Source organism: Tenrec ecaudatus, chromosome 7, assembly GCF_050624435.1.
Source record: "Tenrec ecaudatus isolate mTenEca1 chromosome 7, mTenEca1.hap1, whole genome shotgun sequence".
NCBI classification, from domain to species: domain Eukaryota; kingdom Metazoa; phylum Chordata; class Mammalia; order Afrosoricida; family Tenrecidae; genus Tenrec; species Tenrec ecaudatus.
In genome coordinates, this window is record NC_134536.1 from 22,000,314 (window position 1) to 22,026,968 (window position 26,655).

At 41.4% G+C, this 26,655-nt stretch overlaps 1 protein-coding gene and 1 pseudogene across 2 annotated transcripts in view; both read right to left on the reverse strand.

Moving 5' to 3' along the window:
- GRM1 (glutamate metabotropic receptor 1) overlaps window positions 1-26,655 on the reverse strand; it is a 461,245-nt gene that overhangs the window by 297,895 nt on the left and 136,695 nt on the right. The gene's annotated exons all lie outside the window — the stretch shown is intronic.
- LOC142453072 (meiosis-specific protein MEI4-like) lies at window positions 3,752-4,895 on the reverse strand (annotated as a pseudogene).

Sequence of the window (26,655 nt, forward strand, 5' to 3'; positions counted from 1 at the left end):
GGAGTCATCCCATGTCTGGTTTGGATAAGAGGGCAGTTGATAGCATCGTTCTCCAAGACAGTGAATTAAAAGGATAAGCATATTGGAAAAGATGGGAAACAGGCAATGAGCTTAACTTCAGATGTGAGGCATTTGTTTTGCCTGCCGAATTTCCAAGATACCCAGTGTGACTATTGAGTTCAGGAGAGATTATGGGTAGTGGCTGCAACCTTTAGAGTGGATTACATTCCACCAGGGCGAGTGGATGGAGTCAGAAATGGTGTTTAATGAGAAAGGAATCCTTTCAAACACCATTTAAGGAGCTGTCAGAAGAAAAGAGAAAGAAGACACAAGAAACTGCCAGAGCTAAAATGAAACCAGGACAGAGTGAAGTCAGAGAAGCCCGGAGAGTTTTGCAGCAGAGAAGCAAATTAAGATAGAATGAAAATGTGTCCATTGGTCATAACAACCCCAAGGTTAGGAGCAGAACTGATTCAGTCTGACTGCCATGGATTGAAGAATCAAATAAGCCTAACAGTATAAAAACATGAGAATGCACTGGCCCCTTTAAAACATTTGGATCTGAAGAAATTAAGAATATTGTGTTCTTGTTCCTTTTGCTATAATTGTTGTCGTCTGTTGTTACTGTCTGTCTTTGTTTTGTTGTTAGAATTTACACATGAGCAAGGTTGCCTGTTAAGAGTAAGCAACCTGGGGACCCAAAGCCCATCTGTAGGCAACTGGACATCCCCTTACAGAAGGGTTTCAGGGAGGAGACGAGCCGGTGAGGGTACAGTGTAGCTCTAGTTCTTTAATGCTTTCTCCCCACCCACTATCATGATCCCAATTCTACCTTACAAATCCAGCTAGACCAGAGGATGTACACTGGTACAGATAGTAGCTGGAAACACAGGGAATCCAGGACAGATGAACCCTTCAGGACCAGTGGTGAGAGTGGTGATACTGGGAGGGGGCAGGGAAGGTGGGGTAGAAAGGGGGAAACCATTACAAGGATCTACATAAAACCTCCTCCCTGGGGGACAGACAACAGAGAAGTGAGTTAAGGGAGACATCGGACAGTGTAAGACATGACAAAATCCTAATAATTTATAAATGATCAAGGGTTTATGAGGGAGGGGTGGCGGGGAGGGAGGGGGAAAATGATGACCTTACCAAGGGCTCAAGTAGAAAGCAAATGTTTTGAGAATGATGATGGCAGCAATTGTACAAATGCACTTGACATGATGGATGGATGGATGGATGGATGGATGGATGGATGGATTATGATAAGCCTTGTACGAGCCCCCAATAAAATGATTTTTTTAAAAGAGTGAGCAACCAGTACAGAATGACTAGTATGAAACAAAAAAGGAGATGTGAATTTCTGAGGAAACTGCCCCCCTACTCCCCACAAAAAAAAGATCTAGAATACATGTAAACAGAGTCCTCTTAGACAATCTCTACCAGAAAGAAGCAACAAGTAAGTGAGCATCAACTCAATGGTAAGTGGGCGAGGAAAGAACATGAAGGGCCAATGCATTTCTAGACCTAGATCTTGACACCAAGTCTGGACTGAGGTGTACCTAAATGGAACACAGTGTGTACCGCAACTGCCTAGCTTTACAATGGTGTGACGTCTCCCTTTGTCCAGCAAGGGTATTCAAAGGGGCCAAGTCTGCAAGTGATGTGCCTTTGCAAACCTAAAAGAGGAGGCTTTCTCTCAGGCTGGTGACATCAGGTAGCCCACCTGGGTAGCTCCAGACATTGTTTGACCCATGGCACTCAAAATCATTTCTCAAGTTAATGAGCCAGAGCAGGGGTGGGACCAGCAGCTGTCCAAGCTGCCCTTGTGCTCTGCTCGTCCAAGTTCTGCATCCTTTCGACTAAAGAGGTTTGGTCTATTGTGTTATCACTTCATTGTTCCTGAAGACTGCTTTCGGAAAAGAAGCTGCTGCTAGAGGTGGAAGTTTTTGCTATTTGTTTTTTGGGTTTTTTTAATCTATAAAGCATGTTTCTTTGTTATAGGGAAAAAATCATTTCAAATGCCATGCCCAGAGAGATGACCTCTCTGACTGACTGTGCCAGCCAGATACATCTGCCAGGAGTAGGGGTGTTAATTACCAGACACATAAATCATTATTTTGCAACACCAGATCCTTCATACACAAGTAGTTCAAGTTGAGTCTCTGTCTCTGTCTCTCTCTCTGTCTCTCTCTGTCTCTGTCTCTCTCTCTCTCTCTCTCTCTGTCTCTCTCTCTCTCTCTCTCTTTCTCTCCCTATCTATCTATCTATCTATCTTGCACAAGCACACAAATCTATATCTATGCAGGTAGGTATGAAGGTAAGTCAGAAAGTATTGCTACTAATATTCCATTCATACATGTACAGATTTATTCCAAAAACAAATGTGCTGACACATCTCTATGATACATGTTAGACTGCAGATACACTTCCACAGTAATACCCTTGTCTTAGTCTCATCAGGGTGCCTGGAAGGAAAAGGTTCACTCAAAGCAGTGGCTGGCCAGTGTGTTAGTCTGAGTATTTTAGAGAAACAAATCCACAGAAACTCATGTATATGAGAGAGTTTTATATAAAGGTTAAGTGCGTATCAAGAAAATATGCCAACCTAGTGCTGCCCAAGCCCACAAGTCCAACATTAACCCATTAAATCATATGTCCAACACCAATCCACAAAGTCCTCCTCCATCTCACAAAACATGCAATAATGCCGACTGCAGGAGAAAAGCTGAGTCAGTGAATGTGTAAGCATCTCCGCGCTAGCAGGGGTCTCCACATGGGTGCTCTTGCACCCTGGGCTGCATCGGGGTAGGTCCATGTGGCTTCTCCTTGGGGATGTCTTGCAGGAAGTCAGCCTTGCAAGCTGAAGCAGGGAACTGCTAAGGCAGCTGCACCGTGGTCCGACCAGTACAAAGCAAAAAACCCCAAGAACTCGAAAGGCGAGGCTCACGGAGCCATTTATCCCTCTGCCCTTCAATTAACCCAGCATGTGTTTATTGACCAGGTTGGCACAATAAACTAACTAGCTCAGTCAGTTACATTGGAAGCTGGAAGGTCAGCTCAGAAGTTGGAGGAGACTGTTTTGTGGGATTCCAAAGGGTCATTTTATAGCTTTCTCTCCAAGACATATGATTATATAGGCTTATTGCAGAAACATTTTGAGAAAATTGAACAATTCAGTGGTGAACAAAAGGGCAAGAAAGTTATGTTGACATATGTTTTCCCATTACAGTCAATCAGGCACCTCCTCATTCTTGGAGGGGAGCCAGCACTGTCCTATGATGATTGTGATGGGAAACCTTCCCCAATCCACCCTACAACCTTGCTCTTGACCCTTCAAGAGCCTGGGCCTGAAATTCAAAGAGCACTTCAAAATCACACGGTATGAATCTCTCAGGGATATCAAACTATTCTGATGTGGTGTAAATCCAAGAGTACAGAAGATGGGGGAAGGCGGAGAAAGATGAAAGCCCCAAGTTCAGAATGTATAGGAGGGATATATAAGGAAACAATATTATTGTTAGGTTACATTGAAAGACATTGTAAGACACTGGTAATATGGTATTCTCAACTGAAACTTGCTGGTATTGATATAGAAATGTTACATAATATATAATCCTACACAATTTATACTTAACTACTAAGTCAGAATAGTGATTTTATATAGCGATCTATCTAAAATTCTCAGGTAAATTTTTAAAAAATTCTTTAAGCACAAGTTCTTCATACATTCAGTTTTACTATGCTTCTGCTATCTGTTAAATTGCTTAGGAAGTGGGTTATTGTCAATAGTTTCTATTTTTGCTGAGTTAAAGAGAATGCCGTCTCCAAAAGTAAAAGATAAACAAAGGGGATGCATCAGAGAGGTGGAAATAGTTTTACCAGGTTTTTGAAGAAACGTCTGCATTTCTGGGTCATCATGCCTTTAGTTGAAGTGTTTCCCTCTTCAGTTTCCTTTTGAAGAAGCTGTCCCAGGACCCAGAATAAGAAGAAAATGTTTTCATAGCGCATCACATTGTAACTGGCCTGCTCCTGAGTGATGGTTTCCAGGTCATTGGCAAAGCTGTTGACTGCTGACAGAAGCAGAGATACAATAGATTTTCTCATTAAGCTGCCACTTCCTAGTGTTACCAGGTTCTGCGGGATATAATGTTGCACCTGAAACCGATTACATGGTTGGTTGTGAAGATAACTTGTAGCAGAGTTTTCTCAAACACTTTCAACTTCCTGGAGCACTTTTGAAGAGCATGATTCCCTAAGTGATAATCATGGAACAGCCTAGCTAAAGTACCAACAGCTTCCGTCCAAAATCCTGAAGAAGGAATTTGGGGAATCGTGTAAAAAGTGATCAGGCCATCCAGCAATTGAAAAACAAAATCAGCTACTTCATAATAGTCATTTTCAAGCTGGCTTAAATCTGTTTTCCGATTGCCTGATTGGGTCAAGCTCTCAGTTCAAGTAGATGTTGCAGGAACTGCGTGTGTGGAGACAGCGGGGTTTGTGGCCTGGCGCACGTCGGTTCTTGCTGGGCAGCGGTGGGCAGGGTGTGAGGGGCAGTTCTCCTCCCAAAGCTGGGGTGTTTCTCAAGGTTCAGTTCGCTGCTCATTTGATAAATGACACCCAGAATCTGCCAGCAGAGTTGAGGTAGTCCCAGAGATTCCAGGCTGCTGTGTCTACACGCAGGACGCTGGGTTTCCATTATTTCCATTTTGATTCTGAGCAAATTCTGCTCAGAGGTTTCTGGTCTAACAGCAACACTTCAGCTTCCAAGGCTTCACCTTTTGATCTCCACTTAGTCTCTTGCCCAGACACCACCCTCCCAAGACGTTCTGTGGATTCTCTGCCAGGGCCAGCGCCGCCTCTGAAGTGCTCAAATACCACGCTTCAATGTCCATCCTGGATTTTGTTCCTTAGACTCATTAGCCCTGTGATCTTGGGCAGCTTACTTAGTCCCTCTCTGCCAGTTTGTCACCTTTCAGGCACTTGCCAAGTTGGGGGAGGGGGGCAGGGATGCAGTCAGTGGGGAGCCAGGAACTCACAGAAGCCGAGCTCCTCCCCATGGAGAGCTAAGTCAACAGAAGCAAGCAGCTCCCGCTACCTGTTACTCTTAAGGAAAGTGGGACAGGAGCTATTTTTAAAATTTTAATGAATCATTTTATCGGGGGCTCTTAGAGCTCTTATAACAATCCATCCATCAATTGTATCAAGCGCAGTTGTACATACGTTGTACATTTATCATCGTGTTCTAATTCTCCATATCTTTCTAAGGCTCTTTCATATTTCTTATAGCTTTATGAGCTGAACTGCGTTCTAGGTAATTTCCTCAAATTTCTCTCATTGTAAATCTGTTCAGCTACCCAAGGTGTTATATAACCACGCCATGACTTCTACTTTCAGTAACTGCTTTCTTCACTGGTGCAAACTTTATTCGTTCCTTTTAAGATCTACAAAGTATTTTGTAACTGTTGTTCTTAGTCATTATCTGTTCATTCCTTCCCATTGATTTTAACAGTACAATGACGGTTATATAGCCTCTCTGTCATTGGTTTTTATTTAGTCCTCAATGGGTACTTCCTGGGTGTGTTCTATGTGTCTCTCAGGAGCTCACTTTTAGTAGAATGTTTTCTACAGGAGTCAATGTACTCTGGATTTCTTTTTACACAATTGTTTCATCTTTGTTCCTTCAAACTCTGAATTTGTACTACTCCTGAATGTTTTCACATTAATTTCTTAGATTGAAGAGTCCAGCAAAAGATTTATAATATGACTGCAGATTCTAGGACCATTTCAAAATCTAGTCTAGGAGTTTGATTTTTGATTTCTCCTTTAAAAAAATTCTTCCCTGATCAGGAACTATGGCAAGGTCAAGTTCTTTGTTAGTTCCTCAGGCAGAGGAGCAGCCTGTTTTCCTCCACTACTGACAGAGTCCCACCTTGATTGGCATCAGTTCCCATTCCTTTACCTGAATCCAAGAGTTCGTATTATTTTTCCCAGTGGGTACTCAACACCACTCACTGTCCCAAGGACTTGTAAAAACCCAATCCCATTGCTATCGAGTTGATTCCAATTAATGATGAACCTCCTATGTTAGAGAACAGAACCATGCTATAGTATTTCCTTGGTTGTAATCTGTGCAGGTACACGTTGCCAGACTTTTATTCCTCTGGTCCACTGCGTGGATATGAACCACCAGGCTTCAGGATAATAGTCAAGCACAAAGCAGAAATGTCATTCAGGGGCATATCAAAGACCTACATAAAGTATATACCCACTATCATGAAGACATCCCAGACTCGGGGCAACCCAAAGACTCTTTCTAGCATATGGTACCTTAGTGGAAAGCACCAGAGTATTGCTTCCGCTTGATGTTGCAGCTGAATAAGCATGAAACCTAAAATCAGACAATGGAGCTTAAGTCCCAACACTCATACTACCTACACTATACAATCAAATGAACGACCCACACTGTACGCTGGCCTTCCATTATAAAAAACAAGGGTTGTCTTTACATACAGGAGGACCTCCAACATGGTCATTGTAATGATAATTATTTAGGAACATCTTTTCATTTACTCCGCAGCCTGAGATGAGGAAGCAAGGGGTCAATATTTCAAGATGACCAGTCAAAATGCTTATAGAAAGTAGAGGAAAGACTATTCAGAGGGAGGAAAATCTAGAAGATCAGTTTGCAAGTTAAACTCCTGCGTCGATAAGAATAGAGATTTTTCCGGAATGTGGGACAGATGGGCAAAGCAGCAGGGCAGCACAGTGGCTCAACCAAGGGCTGAGAGAGGTTCAAAAGGCTGGGGGGAATGGATGAAAAGTGGAAAGCAGGCCAGGTCATGAGGAAAATAAAAAAATAGTACACCTGAATAGGAACCAGATGAAGGATCTTAAGGCTTGAGAGACATGCAAAGTTATTGGAAGACTTCCTTTAAATAAGTAAAATGGGAAAATTAATGCCAAAATGGTTCTAAAGGAACAATATTAATAATGAAGAAGCTAAGGTTTTGGAATTGTCATTCCAACAAATTTTAAGTGTTTTCATTAGGTTATTATCATTGTTGGTGCCATTGAGTCGGTTCTAACTAAGAGACGCTGCATAGAACAAAACCAAATGTCACCGAGAACCATACAGCCCTCACAAAAGTTCATCTGTTTGAGCCCGTTGTTACAACCACTGTGTCGATTCATCTTACCATGGGTCTTCTTATTTTCTACTGTCCCTTTAATTTGTTGGCATCCTGTCCTTTTACTGGGACAGGTCTCTCCTGACAACATGTTCATAGTATGTGAGATGCTGTCTCATTATCCTGGTTTCAAAGAAACATGCTGGCTGTACTCCTTTCAAGACAGGCCAGCAGTCCATGGTACTTTTAATATTCTTCTCCAGCAAAAAAAAAATCAAATGCATAAATTTTACCTTGGTCTTCCTTATTCAATGTCCAACTTTCACATGGCAACTGGAAATACCACAGTTTGGGTCAGGTGTATCTTAATCCTCCAAGTAAGATCCTAGCTTTTCAACACTTTCAAGAGATCTTGTGCAGAGGATTTATCTGATGTAATGTATCATTTGATCTCTTGACTGCTGCTTCTATGATCACTGATTGTAGATCCAAGCAAGATGAAATCTTTGAAAACATCAGTCTTTCACCATTTATCATGAAGCTAACTATTGATATGGTGAGGATTTTGGTCTTCTTTGCATTGGGTTGTAATCCTGGATCTTCAGCAGCAAGTGCTTCAAGTCCTCCTCACATTCAGCAAGCAAGGTTGGGTCACCTGCATATCACACGTTGTTACTAAGACTTCCTTCAGTGCTGATGCCACATGCTTCTTCATATAAGTCAGGTTCTCTGGTTATTTTCTCAGAATGTAGATTGAATAAATATGGTGAGATTGTATGACCCTGACACACTCCTTTATGACTTTTAAACCATGTAAGTATTCCCTTGTTCTGTTCACACAATCCCTCTTGACCCATGGACCAGTTCCACATAAGACCAATCAGGTGTTTCGGTAGTCCCATTCTTCTCAAGGATATCCATCATGTGTTATGGTCCACAAGGATGAATGCCTTTGCACAGTCAATAAAACAAAAGTAAACATCCTTCTAGTATTCTCTGTTTTCAGCCAAGATTCATCTCTCATCAGCACTGACATCCCTTGTTCCATGTGCCCTTCTGAATCCAGCCTGAACCACTGGCAGCTCACAATCCATGCACTGCTGCCCCCTGTGGTGGCAGCCTTCAGCAACATTGTACACGGGGGATTAGTCACGTTGGTCTATCGTTGGGTTATCCTTCTTTGGAGTGGGTATAAATACAGATCCCTTCCTGTCTGTTGAACAAGTAGCTGCATTCCAAAGGTCCTGGCAGAGATAAGTGAGTTCTTCCAGTGCCCATCAGCTTGTTGAAACATTGCAATTGGCATTCCCTCAATTCCTGGAACATCTCCCCCCTTTTTGCTTAAATACTTTCAGTGCAGCTTCAATTTCTTTCAGTAGGATCAGTCCTTGCTCATATGCTTCCTCTTGAAATGGCTGAATGTTAACTAGTTCTTTTGGGTACAGTGAATGTGTATTATTTCCATCTTCTTTTGATGAATGCTGCATTTTTTCAATACTCTGTCCATAGAATCTTTCAATATTGCAACTTGAGGCTTGACTTTTTTCTTTAGTTCTTTCATTTTAAGAGATTATGAGCATGTGTTCTTCCTTGTTGATTTTCTACATCTATGTTTGAAACTTTCATTATAATATCTTACTTTGTCTTCTGGAGATGTCCTTTGACATTTATTGTTCAGATCTTTTTTTTCAACCCTTTTTTTCCAATAGCCTTAGCTATTTTATAATCAAGAGCAAGCTTGAGAGTCTCTTCTGATATCCACTGAGATCTTTTCTTTCTTTTCTGTGTTTTTAATGATCTTTTACTTTCTTCATTTATGATGTTCTTGATTTCATTCATAGCTCCCCAAGTCTTCTATCATTAGTGTCCAGTATGTGAAATTGGTTGTTGGGACGCTCTCCAAATCAAGGTAGGATAAATTCAGGTTGTATTTTAGCTCTCATGGGCTGATTTAACTTTTCTTCTGTATTAACTTTAACTTAAATGTAAGAAACTGATGATCTGTCCTAAAGTCAGCCCCTAGCCTGGTTTAAGTTGCTGATATTGAGCTCCATCATCCACTCCCAAAGATGTAGTCAATTTGTCTTCTGTGTTATCTAGCTGAAGAAATTCATGCGCTGTTGAAAGGAGGTATCTGTGATGAAGAAGTAAGTCATTGTTAGGTGCCATGGAGTCTGTTTGAAGTCATAGCGACCATACGTACAACACAACAAAACATTGCCTGCTCCTGCCATTCTCACAGGTGTTCTGATTTTTGAGTTCATTGTTGCAGCTACTGGGCTAATCCATCTTGTTGAGGATCATTCTCTTTTTCATGGCCCACCCACATTATCAAGCATGATGTCTTTCTCTAGGGGCTGGTCTCACCTGACAATATCTTCAAAGTACATGAGAAGGAGTCTTGTCATCATTGCCTATAAGGTACTTCTCCCAAGACAGATTTGTTTGTTCTTTTGGCAGTCCCTAGTACACTCAGTGTTCTTTGCCAGTGCCACAATGAAGGCCATCAATTCTTCCTCGGTCTTCCTTATTGCCCAATTCTATCATGCAATCTCCAGCATCATTTCTGTCACTAAGGAAACATTTTCCAAATACTATTCCTTCCTCTTTGTTCCTAACATTTGCATTTCAATTATTAATGCATCTTGATTGCACTTTTGATCGATACCATACTGAAGACATTGGTAGAATTCTTCTGCATCACTAGTTTTTGTGGTTGGTGTATACATTTGAGTGATAGTTGCCTTGATTCAATTTCCTTGTACACTGATAGATAGCATCCTATCACAGGCAGCAATTTACTTCAAGATAGATCTTGAAATGTCCTTTTTGACAACGAATGTAATGTCATTCCTCTTGAATCTGCAAATTCTAGCACAGTAAACCATATACTTTTCTGATTCAAAAAGGTCAATGCCAGTCCATTTCCACTCATTAACAACTAGGATATTGATCTTTATGTGTCCCATTTCTTTTCTGACGACTTCCAATTTTCCTGGATTCATACTTCAGGCATTCAAAGTTCTTCTGATTTTGAGTGGTGACCCCTCAGCAGGTGAAGGTCCCTAAGGCTTTCCTCCTACAATGCCGCACTGGAGGCTCTCCCTGGAGAAGACAGCCCTTCCTCACTCGTGTTTAAGTGGCTTCCAACCTGAGGGGCTCAGGCACTTCTGGCTCTTCTGACTCTCTTTCCCATTTTTTTCCTGGTAGATTTTCAAGTGGTTTTCAGTATCTGGCAATGTTTTGATGTTATCAGTGGGATATTCAGTGGCTACTTCCTCTGAAGTAGACAGTCCATTCCTTCTTCGTTGTCTATTCATAGTCTGGACACCTTACTGAAACTGTTCACTCTCTGTGATCTTGCCACAGTCAGAACAATAAAAGGGAAAGTGCTTATATGGGACAGAGACTGCCACTGGTTTCCTGGTACATATACTCCTCTCCTGTCTTTTACTGATGGGATGCTGGCGCTTTGGTGGGCACAGGGCTACACTGTGAGAGACCAATAGCATCACATAAAATAAGATATGAGCATGTGACTAAGTGTAAACCAATGATCCATGAGCAGAAATGGTATATCCCACTCTCATGTTGTCTCCTTCCAAAGAAAATGACTTGCCATGAGCGGCATTTCACTCCTTGCTGACCAAGAACCAGAAATACCTGGAGAAGTTACTTTGGCCTGAGAGATGAAAGTCATATGGGCCCCCAATGACTTTATTCAGGCAAATTTCGCTGGCAGTCTTGGACCACTCACCTCTGGACTATTAAATTAGTGATAATTAAGAGTCTATCTTATTAAATGACTAATACAAAAATATAAACTCCACCATGAGTTACTAAAATATGAAATTAACCAAGTGTACTACAACTATATTTTCTTTTAAGGTTCTCCTTTGATGCTTCCTGACAGTATGAGATTTCAAGTTCATTACCAATGATATGTCTGATCACCACAGAGAATGGTTGATAACCATTTTGAGTTAGTTTATTGTGACAATCTGGCCAATAAACACACTTAGGGTTAATTGAAGGGCAGAGGGGAAAATGACTCAGCGAGCCTCGCCTTTCTAGTTCTTGGGTCTCTTGCTTTGTGATGGTTGGACCAGGGTGCAGCTGTCTTAGCCAGTTCCCTGCTTCAGCTGGCAAGGCTCACTTCCTGCAAGACATCCCCAAGGAGAAGCTGCATGGACCAACTCCAATACAGCCCTGAGTGCTGGAGCACCTGTGTGGAGACCCCTGCCAGCGCTGAGATGTTTACACGTTCACAGATTCGGCTTTCCTCCTACAGTCGGTGTCATAGTGTGTGTTTTGTGACATGGAAGAGGACTGTGTGGATTGGTGTTGGACATATGGCTTAATGGGTTAATGTTGAACTTGTGGGCTTGGGCAGCACTGGGTTGGGATGTTTTCTTGATGTGCACGTAAACTTTATATAAAACTTTCTCTTATACATGAGTTTCTGTGGATTTGTTTCTCTAAAGGACCCAGACTATTACACATTTAGAGTGGTTCTTAAACTTTAGTATGGTTAAAAACAAACAGCCTTTAGTATTTTCCAAGAATGTGCACATTTTCAAACATGGGGATAATTCTGTTACAGGTGGTCTGTAGAATACATTTTGAAGAATTGTGGAATCATACAAGCAACATTGAATTGTGTCTGGTGGGAATCACTCCTATAACTACCACTACTCTCTACTTCAAGAACATGGTTTCTGTATGCCCATAAGCAAGAACGAGAAGAGGGGAAGAAACTGAAGGTCTTAATGACCTTTCAGATGTTCAAGACCAGTTTTATTTTTTATTAAGAAAATATAAGCGTAGTTTAGAGTTCCAGACTATGAGAGTAGTGGTTCTTAACAAATTGTCCACATCAAAGTCACCAGAATAGATACTGGGGCTCAATGTGTTCCACTCAGTCGGTGTACAGAGGGAAAGCCCCAGTTTAGCACATTTTGAAAGTCGCTCTAATTCACATTCATGAGTAATAAACATGGTCATATTCAGTTAAGAAATTAATTCAATAGAGAAAATTGGAAAAAGTAAGTTTATTTGTTTGTTTTTTCTATTTGAAAGCAAAGTTAACAAGTGATAGCATCATTAAGAAGAGTTTCTGGGTTTAGAGAATGGCAAACTAGAATAGAGCATCAAATTATGTCATTTGTTTACAGAGTTTCAAGAAGCAGAGATTAATTCAATGCCTCATGTGCAATAAAGTGTTGTTGTTGTTGTTGTTAGATGCCATCAAATTGGTTTCTACCTATAGTGACCTAAAGCACAACAGAAGAAAGCACTACAAGTCCTGCGCCATCCTCACAATTGTTCGTGTACTTGAACCCATTGTTACATCCATGGTGTCCATCCATCTCCTTCAGGGTCTTCTTCTTCTCGCTCCCTTTATTCACATACAGGGTATCCTTCTAGCAAGCATTTTCTTAGCATTTACTATAAACCTGATCTGGTGGGGCATTGAAAAAGCTATATTCTTGGGTTCATGGAACCAGCTCATTACTTGAACATGGTAATTCTTTATTCAGGCATTGCATAGCAAACTGTTGTTGGGTGCCATCATGTCAGCTCCAACTTAGTAGCAACCCTGTGCACAACAGAGCAAAACACTGTCTTGTCCTTTGCCATGCTGGAAATTATCGTATTCGACTCCATTGTTGCAGCCCCTGTGCCAATCCATATCATGCAGGGCATTCCTCTTTCTCACCATCCTTGTACCTTACCAAACATGATATCTTCTCTAGAGACTACTCTCTCCCTACAGCATGTCCAGTGCACATAAGACTAAGTCTTGCCATCTTCACTTCAACGGAGCATTCTGGTTGTACTTCTTCCAAGACAGATTTATTTGTTCTCCTGGCAATCAGTGAGACTTTCATAGTAAGTTACAAGAGAGGGGGGGAAATTTAAGTAAAATGTTCTAACATAAGGGACAAAGAATAATGAGATATTTTATGGTGAGCGTAATTTGAATCACTTTGAGCCCAGAAATGGTGATTTCTATTGTACACTGAGGAAGCGATAAAGATCATCTCTATTCTCTTGGCTGAAATGAGAAATGGTTGAAAAGACTGTGTCGAATTTTGAAAATCAGGGTAGGAAATCTGGGCTTTGTCCTGTACATAGGAAGAATCAAAAGTCCTTTTGCAGAATGGTATGGTAAAGGTGTATTTTTTAGAAAAATGACATCTAAATGAGAAGCAGGATGCGGTTGAGAGAGAAGATGTCTCCAAGAGAGAAATTCAGAGAAAGGAATATTGCTTAATCTCAGTGGTACAATGTCCATGACACAGGTTTGAAATCCCTGCTAACACAGGCATGAGAACCTGGCCTGCTCTCAGCAAAAACAAATGAACTCCTTTTGAAATAATTTGCAAATAGTTCCAGTCACCACAATAAACATAATGGACTCTAGTTTCACAAAGAAGCCACTCTGCGCAATAGAGAAGGCTTGCTCTTCAACCAACCAAAATTCAGTTTGGGGAGCTTTTTGTTTGTTTCAACAACAGATAAACAATCACCCTTGTAGACTTCAAACAATCCCGTATTTGCCTGGTTTTCCTTAAATCAGTGCCAAATTTCTTTCCATGTCATCTGGGTTGTTGTTTATTTGTTTGTTTGTTTTGCTGCTTACAACAAGCTATCTAGTCTTAAAGGTTGGGATGGGATTTGTGTGTGTGTGCCTCGTGTTGAAGATATTTTTCTTTTGGTTTCTTGGTCAATATAAACCATCTATCAATTAAATCGGCCCCGATAAGATATTATTAGGATAGACCAGTCACTGGAAAAGGAAATCACACTTGGCAAAGGAGAAGATACCCCTCAACAAGGTAGATTAACACAGCAGCTTCAACAACGAGCTCAAACAATGGGCTCGCACTGGTCAAGTCAACAAAACCCGAAGCCTTTAAATGGCATCTTCACAAACGTTCCCCAATGTGCACCCCACGTATGTGAAATGTACCCAATTCAAACCCAGCCCACTGCCATCGAGTCCGTTTTGACTAAAAGAAACTATTGTAGGTTTCCAAGGCTGTAAGACTTCACGGGAGCAGAAAACCTTATCTTTCTTCTGAGGGTCACTTTGAACCCCATCCCTGCAGGCTCATAGATCCCTGTAATAAGCCAACCTTGAGATGAGAGCGGCCCAGTGCTGTTTATGCAGCTGTGCCACAGGGCTGCTTTATAAGTAAGAGAGGTAAGAGTAAATTAGGACCGAATTCTATGTGATCAAAGACTGCCTGGTGCGGTGCAAGCAATGATTATTGTCATTAGAAAACAAACACATTTTAGGCTGCTAAAGAACAAATATTCTTGTTTCGGAACCTTGATTTCTTTCACAATGGAGTCTTTTTTCTTGAATTTTAGGTGTCAGTGCAAGTATTTTCTCAGGGTTAGTTGATTATATTCTGGTTCTACACTCATTTGAAGAATGGAATGACATCTAGTTATTACAGCCAGACATTTGGGATTTTCGACCTCTTAGACTTTAAATGCCATCAGCCAATCTGCTATGGGAATGAAAAGGAAAGGCAAAGTAGTCATTAACACTGATGACCAGTGCTTGCAGGTCTCCTACAGCCAGACACGGGGACTGTTGCACTTACTTTGCCCCTTTGAGTTACACATGATCATGTAACTAGCTTTCAGCTATAAAATAGAACCAAACTAGCATTGTCATTTGAGGACATCTGAGGTTCCCTGCAGTGATACCTAGCAACAATCCAAACAGTGAAGGTTTCCTCACCCATCTCCCTCTGTAGCCATGGGCTAAAATGTAATAACCCTTATCATTTAATATACACACAGTATAATCAATAGATTGATCTTGTTGGTTTTAAAAACACTAAATTGTAGGGGGGAGTTGTTATCAGACGGTAAGTTAGTGCATCCTAATGGCTACTGAAATGTGTACAGAAAGGGGCGGTAGTTGTAGAAACAATTTCAAAATGAAAACAGAAAGCTAAAATATATGGCATCGGCTTAGCAATTGGGCAGTGGGTAGTAAAGAAATTGGGCTAAGCAAAATGGCACAGTATGGTAAGCCACGGAGGGACAAATAATGCATGGTAAGCGATGGGGGAAAGATTCACCATTGGTGAAATAAACTGACTCATAGCCACACTCTATCCACCACCATCGAATCCATTCTGACTCATCATGATCATGTGTGGCGTTTCCAGGCTGTGCATCTGTAGAGAGCAGACACTCTCGCCTTTCTCTCAAGGAGCAGCTGGCAGGTTTTAACCATTGCCCTTGAGATTAGCAGCTCAACCCCTAACCTAACCATGCCGCTAGGGCTCCCTATAGCAATCCTGTCCTACAGAGCAGAACTGCCCGTGGAGCCTCCGAGGCTTTACTCATTATAAAAACCAACTGCTACGTCTTCCCCCCACAAAGCAGCTGGCAGACTTCAGTTGCCAACTTTGGGGTTCGCAGGTGAGCACTTAACCCCTCTACCACCATCTGGTAAAGTCATCATCTGTAGTAATTTGGGGTGCTCCATTGCTTTGCATTCTTAATAAACTCCCAATTCTAGGGAAGGGGGTTGGGAAACGTAATGTCTGTGGCACACATAGGCACTTATTGGTGGCAGTCAACAGGATTTATAGGAAAGAGATTACGTTACAGAAAAATACAACCTCGCCCCCACCCCAAAACAGGAATGCAGAAAGGAATGGAAAGAGTCTTTCCATCCAGGACTGCAGAGGAGAGGCAATTGCTTGTCAGCCACACAGGAAAAGATCAAATTGACAGTCTGAGAACAAGGGGGGTCAGCGAAAACTCAGCCCTGCGAGGGTCAGACTAAAGACTCGGCTGGTTCTACACAGAGTCTCTGTTTTATGAAATACTTGAACTATGCTGAACGGTCTGTTGAACTTTGTATGTTTTGTCATTACTAATATCAAGAATAATATTAATAGCATCCAGTGTTAAAGCAAGTAATTGAGGTTATTCTCAGATTTTCACTTGAAGATGTTCATAGATTAGATTCATGAAGATATTGATAATAAAATATAATAAGAATGAAACTTTTAAGAAAAGTGGTATTCAATTTATGTCAGAAGCAACTTATAACTCAGTTGCTCAAACAAAACCCTGTTGTCTGCCAGGACTGCTGGCATTTATTCTATAAATTTCTGACTGGATTGAATGCCTGAGTGTTATGATTGGATGCTGGTGAGTCCATTACAACCCACAATGACTCCATATAGCAGAGAGAAACTGCCCCATTGGGTTGATTAGCCTCTATCTTTACCGAGCAGATTGCCAGATCTTCTCCGGTGCAGTCACTGGATGGATTCGAACCCCCAACTTTATAGTTAGTAGTCAAGCAATGGTGCCGCCATCGCTATGATCTACCTCCCAGAAATGAAATTTAATTGGCTTAAGGTCTCTGTAATCAAAATTGAGAATTATGTTGATGAGAAAATTAAGAAATAAAGCTTCCCTAAAAGCCATGTTTAATGAAGAAGTGCAGGTGGGATTTCTGGTACAAGGTGCTAACTGGAATCAACAACAAAAACAAAAACCTCACTGTCATCCACTCGATAATAACTCATAGTGACCCTATAGGACCTGGTAGACCTGCCCTTGTGAGTTTCTGAGATCATAACTCTTTGGGGAGTAGAAATCCTTGCCTTTCTCCGGCAGAGTTGCTGGTGGTTTTGAACGTTTGGGTTTGCGGTCCAACGGGTAACTACTACTCGTCTAGATATATAAGGTGCTCCAAGTTTGCCCACTGCTCCTGCTTCCAGAGCCTTGGCAATACTGCACTTTCCATCCAGGACAGAAGCCTTACTCAATTAAAGGTGAGTGAAAGCTATGGAGTCCCTTCAGGGTGAATGCTTTTAAGGGAAGTATGCTAATTGAAAGGAAAACGCACCTATTAGGAAAGATGTGCGTCAAGGTTGTGTCCTCTCACCACATTTATTCAGTCCGTATGCCGAGCAAATCTTCAAAGAAGATTCACTATAGGCAGAGGAAAGTGGCATCAAGATTGGAGGAAGGCTTATGAACCACCTGTGAGATGCAGATGTCCCGACCTTGTTTGCTGAAATTGAGGAGGACTTGAAGCACTTGCTGATGAAGTTCAAGGATTGTAGCTTTCAGTTTGGATTGCAACTCAATATAAAGAAACCAAAAATCACACAACTGAACCAATAGGTTGTGACAAATTGATAAAAGATTGCAGTAGTCAAGAATCCGATCCTGCTTGGTTCCACAATCAATGTCGATGGAAGCAGTAGTCAGGGACACATCGCATTGGGTAAATCTGCTATCTGGGACCTCTTTAAAGTATTGAAGAGCAAGTACGTCACTTTGAAGACTAAGGTGCACCTGACCCAAGCCATGTATTTTCAATTGCCTCATATATATATGTGAAAGTTGGACATGGTATAATGAAGACTGAAGAATCCATGTATTTGAATTATTGTGCTGGTGAAGAATTTTGAACATACCGTAGACTGCCAAAGGAACAGACAAATCTCTCTTGGTAAAAAGACAGCCATAATGCTCCTTGGAAGCAAAGAGGGCAAGACTTTGCATACTTTGGACATAATATCAGGAGCAGCCAGTCCCTGCAAGAATACACCATGCTTGGTAAAATGGAAAGAGAGTGAAAAAGAGGAAGACCCTCGAGGAAATGGATTGGCACAGTGGCTGTGCCAGTGAACTCAAACAATACAACAATTGTGAGGCTGGCAACGAACTGGGCAGTATTTCCTTCTGTGGTCATTATGAGTCCAAACCAGCTTAATGGCACCTGACAGCAACATACTAATTGATGCCTTCCTGTCCTGTCTTCCTAGAACCAGCAACCTTACAGATCAGGAAGGTTTCATGAGGACTCACTCCTACATAAGGACAAGATGAAGCAGAGCTACACAACAAGAGAGGGTATGTAATGTAAGCATGAGTACACAGATGGGTTGTTTCGAGCCACTAGAATGCTAGAGTTACAGAATTGTCTGTTACTATAGCATAACACAGCCCACTTATTGATGCAGGATGCATCCATAAGGAAACCGATGCTTGCTGACCAGTGGTGAATGGCACTGGGTTCACAGATGCATTTTAGTGTAAATTAACAGAACTCCAAATCAAGGAGAATGCAATTTCATGTACCTTCACAGTGTAGTCCAATTCAGACAATCTACACATAAACACTTAGAGAATATGAAAGGGTTACGCACACACGTTTAGAGGCTCTCCCATTGTTATAAACAATAGAACAACATTCTCTTTCAGAGAACAGCGAGCTTCTCATCAAGGGGAGAAATACAATATAGATCTCTGGGAAGTGGAAGGCAGCGTTCTGCTTTGGAAGAGAAGTTTAATGAAATGACCTTTCCATTTCCTTCTGATTCAAAGGTTCTACGGTTGTAATTGTCTTTCTGTGTGTCTTTTTCAAAGTGATTAAACACAAAGGTGGTAGAAGCAAAGTGTCCAGGCTGACACCAGGACTTAGGATGATCCTGTTAAAGCGTTTTCTCAGTGGTGTATGTCCTAGGTGACCCATTTTAATATTGGATTCCTGGCTAAATCCAGCAGTGTCCTGGGTCCTACCTTTTACTGCTTCAGGGTTCTCAGTGGGGAGGAGACCTATTTAATTGTCTGTTCTGACTGTGATTTGCAGACTGAGTGGCCTGATTATTGCCATGCTTCCTGATGTATATCTTTCTTTTTTTAAGCTTTGCCCCTAGTCTCATAAACCACACACGAAAGAGAGTGAGGAGACGAGAGAGAGAGAGAGAGAGAGAGAGAGAGAGAGAGAGAGAGAGAGAGAGAGAGAGAGAGAAACTAGGGCAGAAACTGGAACCACCGGCATCAAGAGTCATATTCCTAAAACCAAACTCACTGCTACGGAAACCTTTCTGGCTCAGACAGACAGCCTAGCGTTTCGGCCGAAACTTATCCACTGTAGGTGACCCTGCTGGTATTTGAAATGCTGGTGGCATGTCTTCCACCCATTGAAATATTTGGGAAAATGTATGCAGTTCTGAAAGCACTCACTAGTCTATGCCAAGAAATTACAAAGACAGCACTTTACCAACTGAGATGAGCAGTCTCATTGTGCCCATTCCAAAGAGGGTGACCCAAAAGAACGTGTACTTTAGCAAGCAGCATCATTCAAATCACAGACAAGGAAAATGGTGCTCAAACTCATTCCAAAAGGGTAGCAGCAGTCCATCAAGGGGCTGCCAGGAATTCAAGTGGGATTCAGATGGGGGGACTGCCAGGAATTCAAGTGGCATTCCAACGACGAGGCTGTGAAACAGTTGGTGTGGGAGGGAGTGCGGCTGAGACCTCAGCCTCTCTGGAAGATGCTTACCTGTCTTTCATTGGCTAAGCAAAGATAGTCATCTGTGGGTCAAAACAAAATAGGGATGCCCTTAAGAAGAATGGGAACTCCAGAGCACCTCCTTGTGCTCATGCAGAACATGTACATGGATCCAAAAGGCAGGTGTGCAAACAGAACAAGGGGATGCTGCGTGGCTTAAAGTCAGGAAACATGTGCGTCCTGGTTGTATCCTCTCACCATTCTTCTACCATCTGTATGCTGATCAAACAATCAGAGAAGCTGGCTGATTGGAAAGAGAATGTGCATTAGAATTGGAGGAAAGCTCATGAACAGCCGTTGATATGCAGATGACACAACCTTGCTTGCTGAAAGGCAAGAGGACTGAAGCACTCCCTGATGTAGCTCCTACCCCGACTCACCACAAGTTCATCTTCACAGTCAGCTACTTGCATGCTACCCATGGGACAGTTACATCATTGGAAGGGCTGAGAGATGATTCTTGAAGACCACAAAGAACCATATTCATCTGTTCCACTTTACCTACAAATTCACCTGAAAAGGCAGACCTTGACTGCCATCCAGAAAATGCCTATACTTGTTTGTTTTCCTAAAAATGACTTTTACTCTCATGAGCTACAACCTGAAAGTTCAGATCATGAAGCACAATTACATAGGGTTTTATCGAGTGTTGTATTTTAGAGAGCAACAAAAGGACAGCAGTGTTTGCCAGGAGAGTTTTGCCTGTTCTCCTCAGAGGATATGCAAATGCATCGTTCTCTTGAAGTATATTTCCCATCCAGATTATGCTACATGTGCAGCTGTAACTGATGTGAGCAGAGCCGAGGAGTGAAATGAGCTACTCTCTGGGTAATCAAAGCAAATTCAGAAGAGGAAAAGTTCCCCCACCTGTCATGGGCCAATTCGACTAAGGAGAACTCCAGGCAAAACATATTTTAGGGACAAACCATTTTCTGGAGCGAAGAATACCACAGTAATCAAGCTTCTTGTCTTTCCTGCTTGCTATTAACGAAATAAATCTTTGTGCAAATCATGCGCTGTCAAAAATGTATGATTTACCATGAGATAATTTTTTTAAGTACATTTCACGAAAACCAAATGTGGACCAGAGGATCAGCTCTATAATGACAAAGGACTCCCATCTGTTTCCTCTTGTGTCAATAAAACAGGATTTCTTAGGCAGACACCTCTAGAATTATCGGTTGTAACCTTTAACAACCTTTTAAAGACTAAAACAACACCCCTCTCTCAATCATTTTGCTTCTCAATAATCTCTTTGCTCCTTTGTCTTCCTATAATTCTGTGTTGCAAGAACAGTCATCTGGATTATTATATGAATGGAATTATTTCTCTCCTGCTTTTTTTTACTAGCGAGCTCCCACTGAAAAAGGATTGATTGTCATTGTCAATCATGCAGACCTTGTATGTATAGCTCATGTCTTACTGGGTTCACACACTGAGTCCTCGGACAATCTGATAAAGGAAGGACAAGCAGGACAGCTGCTGCACTGACCAGTGGGTTGGACAAATGAGCTATCATGACATTGTGAAGCAGCTTACACAATTCTAGCATGCTGCCGTCATCCGGGCTCTACCCGTACTTTCCCTTCAGGAGAATTCAAGAATATATAGTGAGTGTGGGCCTGCACCAACTGCTACCAAGTGGTTGAAATCATCCTAAGAGATGGAGCTTGTTTTCTGTACATCTCCTTTTCCCCCCTTTTCTTCTCACGTACACACTGCAAGTTAGCATGAGTTATATTCCTGATCCTAAATATGTTCCTAACTCAGATGATGACATCGGACATATTTGTTTAGTGAACCGAAGTTATCACGAAGACTTCATTATTCAGGGCCTCCAACACTTCATTTCTCACCATTACCCTCCGGAGAATCTGCGGATTTTTTTTAAGAGGTGGCAAGTTATGTGTGAACATTTCAAGATTCCTAGCCTCCTTCGAAGCTCATTCTGTATTCACTGTAATCACTTGCTGAAATACGTTTGTTACCCATGTGCACTCACGTCTATTTGGGTATCCGAGGTGTGCTATTGTGAACTATCCTTGTTTGACAGGCTGGGCGAAGAGTTTCATCCCTTCCTTGGATAAAGTGCTCCAGAGCAGATGTTTTCTTGCAATTATTTATTTGATTTAAGATGTAAGCCCGTTCTCACCTTGGGATTATTTCTCATTAAACTAGCTGCAATGGCTACATGCTCAGCCACTGACTGAAAGGGCGCAGGTTGGACCCATCAGCTGTCCTGCAGGGCGAAGATGTAGCCGGCTGTTTTTGAAAAGATGTATAGCCACAGAAACCCTGGGGCACCATTCTCAGTGGTGCTATAGGTTTCCTCTGAGTGCGTCAACGTGGCAGTGAGTTCTATGTCGCCAGGATCATTAAAGTTAGTCAGAAAGCTCTGTCTTACAGTGTATTCATCAAGAGTGAGTTATTTTTCAAACATCCAGATTTGCTTCAGGTCACATTGTGGGGTCACACTACTTTATGATCTCATACAGCAAGTTAAAAAGAATAACCAGGCTGTGGGATAAAAAGAGTAAATCATGAGAACCTAAGAGAGAACCTATAAATAAGACCAATTTTAATAAAGTTTAAGTTCATGACATTTAGATGTAACCATCCAGCTTTGTAGGAGGAATTAAAACACATGAAAAGTATCATGAGCTTCAAAACTTCTAAGAAAGAAATGTTAGTTCTTGCTTAGAATACAGTGCAAAGAATGGAATCCCACAGTCCATTTCTGTTGCCTCCAACAAGATGTATTGTGTATGTCCTCCCCTCCAGAGTTCTAGGATTTCGTTTTCCTTGTGTGTAGACAAGACAAAAACAACTACCGTATGTTCCTCAGGTTTTGAAAGAAATAATCCTCTAAGCATGACCTCGTGGTCGGAGAATACATGAAGAATAGTTTTGCCTCGTACATAATATTGCAGTGGAAATAAACGGAGATATCATTTTGCCTTTCGATCCCTAGTGGGAATAAATGAATGCTCAGTAATGAAGTATGGCACCTGGAGACAACACAATCTGATGAAGCCTTGACCTGACTTAGTCCTATAAGGCCATAAACACGAAACATCAGTTGCCTGGGCAAAATAAATATAACTTGAAATTATCGTATATACCCAAGTATAAGCCAACCTGAATATCAGCCAAGGCACCTAAGTTTACCACAAAAACTACATTAAAAATGTGCTGAAAAACTCAGCTTATACACGAGTATATACAGTAAGAAATCATAGATAATATAAATAATTCATTTCTGTGTTGTTGGGTTTTTTTAATATTAAAATAAGGAAAGGATTAACACAGGAAAATGGAAGATTCTGAGATCTAAATCTGGGAATGGAGCCCTAGTGACGTAGTGGATGCCAGGTTGGGCTGTTAACCTCAAGGTCAGTGGTTCAGAACCAGCAGGTTCCCCTTGGGAGAAAGATGAGGCATTCTATTCCTGAGAAGAGTGGACAGTCTCTGAGACTCCCAGGGACAGTTCTACCCTGACCTTAGAGTGCCACTGTGAGTCAGAATTGATGCACTGGAACTTGGGGGCATAGTACCGTATGTCACTTATGAGTAAGCATCGTGTCCTGCCCTGTCCTATTGAGTAACTAAATGAGCAGTGATCAGAGTCATAGTAGTGTGGTATCAGCCTTTCCTTCACCATAGGTTTAGCACAGGCCACTACGGTCCTCACTCTGTGAAGCAAGTCCCATCATGACCAGGGAAGCAAATTCCTTTCAGACTGCAGAGTCTGAAATTAGCCACAATACCATAGATCCAGGTTGTAGACCCACGTAATGGTCCTTAGTAGACCTGTATATGCACCCAAGGGTGCTGACTTTTACTTTATTTAATGCACTTTCTTCTCCCAGGTCACATCATTGGGATTCTTCAGTGAATTGCAGTCTGGTACTGGAGATTCGGTCCATGATTAAGAGTCCATGTGCCGAAGTCCTGATCACTGTCTGTTCCCCATAGGACCTTCTTTCCTGCCATTATATTCAACTCCCACTTATGCCTCCAGCATTTGGGGAAGTGGATAAATGGCTTTGAAGCAAAATCACAGGAATTCCCATGGCCCGTGTTTACCTTCAGCAGTGCTGGTGGGTAATGCACAAAATGAGAAAGCGGGCAAGTTGATCTGTGCTAGACAATCCCAAGCACGCATGCACAAAGGCAATTTCTGCAGAGACCTTGGGCCTCCACATGAGAATGACTTTTATCTGAAAAGACTATTTTATCTTTAATAAACAAAAAAGTCACTAACCAATGTCAGCACCAATAGTTACAGCTCGTATTGGTAATATCTATCATACCCTGATATGATAACAATAGTCCTTTGTCTCTGCAGTGTTTCTACCCGTCCCCATGATGACAGTCTAATCATGAGGGAAATATCAGACAAATACCTACTGAGGAGCATTCTAAGAAATATCTAATCACAACTGTGAAAGTCACGAAAAATAAGGAAGTCAGAAAAACTACCACATAAGGAAACCTGCCTTGATCCACAATCAATAACCGGTCAAAATATCAAAAGATGTGTTGGATTGGGTAAATCTACTCACAAGACTTCATTAGAGTATTTAAAAGCAAGGGTGTTACTTTGAGGACTAAGGTGGACCTGACCCAAACCTTGATATTTTCAGTGGCTTTCATATGCAGATGGGCAGATGGACATAGACTAAGGGAGACTGAAGAAGAATCGATGCATTGGAATTGTGGTGCTAGCAAAGAATATTGAATGTACCATGGACTGCCAAAAGGACAAACAAGTCTGCCTTTTAAGAAGTATAGACAGAGTGCTTGTTTGAGGCAAGGATGGCGAGACTTCGTCTCATGTATTTTGGGCATGTTATCAAAAGAGACCGGTCTCTTGAGAAGGACATCATGCTGGTAAAATAGAGGGCAGTAAAAAACAGGGAGACCTTGGATGAGATAGATTGACAAGGGGCTCACACATAAAAACAAGTGTGAAGATGGCACAGGACCAGGCAGTGTTTCGTTCTATTGTGCATGGGGTTGCCAAGGGTCAGAATCAACTCAATGACACCTAATATAAAAATGAAGCCTGAACCAAATACAACGTGGCATTCTGGATGATATGCTCAAAAAGGAAAAGGGCATGATATTAAAAATTTAATACAATATACACTTCCATTAATAATAGCATATCAATATTGGTTCATTCAATTTACAAATGAACCACACAAATATAAGTTCATAATAGTAGAAACTGGATGTGGATTATGAGTGTTCTCTGTTCCATCCGTGAAAATTTTCTGGAAATCTAAAACTTTTCTAAAGTATACTAAATCAATATACAAAAGGAAAGAGTTCTGTAGACCAGTTATATATTTTTTTTAATTGCCATCTCTAGACCTCTAGGTATCAGTACTTGAAGTATGATGAGGCAGGGGTCTCTCAGTCAGTTATCTTGGTTACAACTCTGCTTTAAAAGAGGACAAGTTGTGGCCAAGCCAAAAATGCAGACTTATCTACAAATAGGTTTGCGATGAAAACCGTCAGTGAATGCAACCATGCCATGTAAGTGATGAAAACGGGGTGAGGAATACAAATACTGTTTTCAAAATACCACTCATTCACTATCCAACTTAGAATGCTTAGAAATGTGTCAGTCTCCGATACAAATGTGTTGTAAAAACTGGAAAACTGAATGCTAGAAACTTATGAAGATCACGTATATGGGGAAAAATGGAATCACCTAGGTTCCAAATAAAATCTATTTATCATATCCTAAAGGAAAGATGAAACTTAACACAAAAAACTATATTTAGAACATATTGAATGAAAGAGAATGACGTGGCATGCAGCTAAAATTTTTGAAATTCAAAAAGTGATTCAGCCTACTCTTCTAGCTTGCTGGGAGCTGTCAGGGAAAGAAAGTCTCAATGGGAATATGTGTCAGTTTGGGTTATTCCACTAGGTTGGAATTAGGAAATCATAACTTAGAAGACTTGTCGAAAGGTCAGGCAGGACTGACTTATTTATTGCTTCTTCTCCCCGTGTTCCTTTAGGAATATAATTTTCGTATTTAAAGTCAAATACTTTTATGTTTCCAGAAGAAACTGAAAATCTCAGATTCAGTCTAAAATAGTAGATGATTATAAAAACAGCCAACATTTGTTGGTCTTATAAGGAGTAGAAGAATTCAGCTCTGCCTTTATTATCTCCATTCAATCTCATTATAACTCTATGTGGTGGGTGCTAGTATCAGTGCCGTTTTGTAGGAAAGTTAGGTGATTTCATGTTTCTTACCAGTGATGGGAATTTGGGATTGGATTCAAGGGATTTCTGATTATTCTGGCTCTTAATAAAAGGCATTTAGATTACAGATATATTCTCTTTGTTGCTGAAAGGGTTGGTACGCCTAATGATTTAGCAATTCTGAGAAAGCACTTACAACAATTGAAAGTCATGCAATCTAAAAAAACCTCAAGGAAGAAGTAATTCTGTAAGTTCTGCTTGGCTATGTCCAATTAAGAGACTCCTCACCCCATCTTAAAAGAATCAATTTTATTCTGGAATCTAAGATCACAGTGGTTCACATATATAGAGGATTTACTATGTGTCTGCTACTAGAGACACATCATCTAGTTACTACCAAGCATATTCATGCTACTGTTACCAACACTGACGACCTTGGCTGCTCACTGCAAGGTTGGTTCAGGATCACTCAAAGGCACCCTGGGGGAAAGCCAGGCAATCTGCTTCTGAAAGATCAGCTACTGAAAACTCTATGGAGAACACATCTTCCCTGAGACGCATACGGTCGCCAAGACTAGGAGTCAACATGACAGCAACTGCTCTGGGATCTGAGTATTCATGAAATAGCTACCATGTGCAAGACACTGTCAGAGAGACTAGGAACTCAGCAGTGAGTTGAACAGATTTGCCCTGGTTGGGCCTACATTTTTCATTTATTCATCAGAACAACTAAGGAGATCACTACTATATTCGGAAACATATTTTTCCCAGTTCTCCAAGGGAAGCCAGGCAGAGGCTTTCCCAAAGCCACAATGATGTAATAACACATCAGAGTATGTTCAGACAAACACTTCCATGACCAATGTGCTATGACTTTCTCTCTCTCTCTCTCTCTCTCTCTCTCTCTCTCTCTCACCCTCTGCTCCTCCTTCTTGCTCTCAC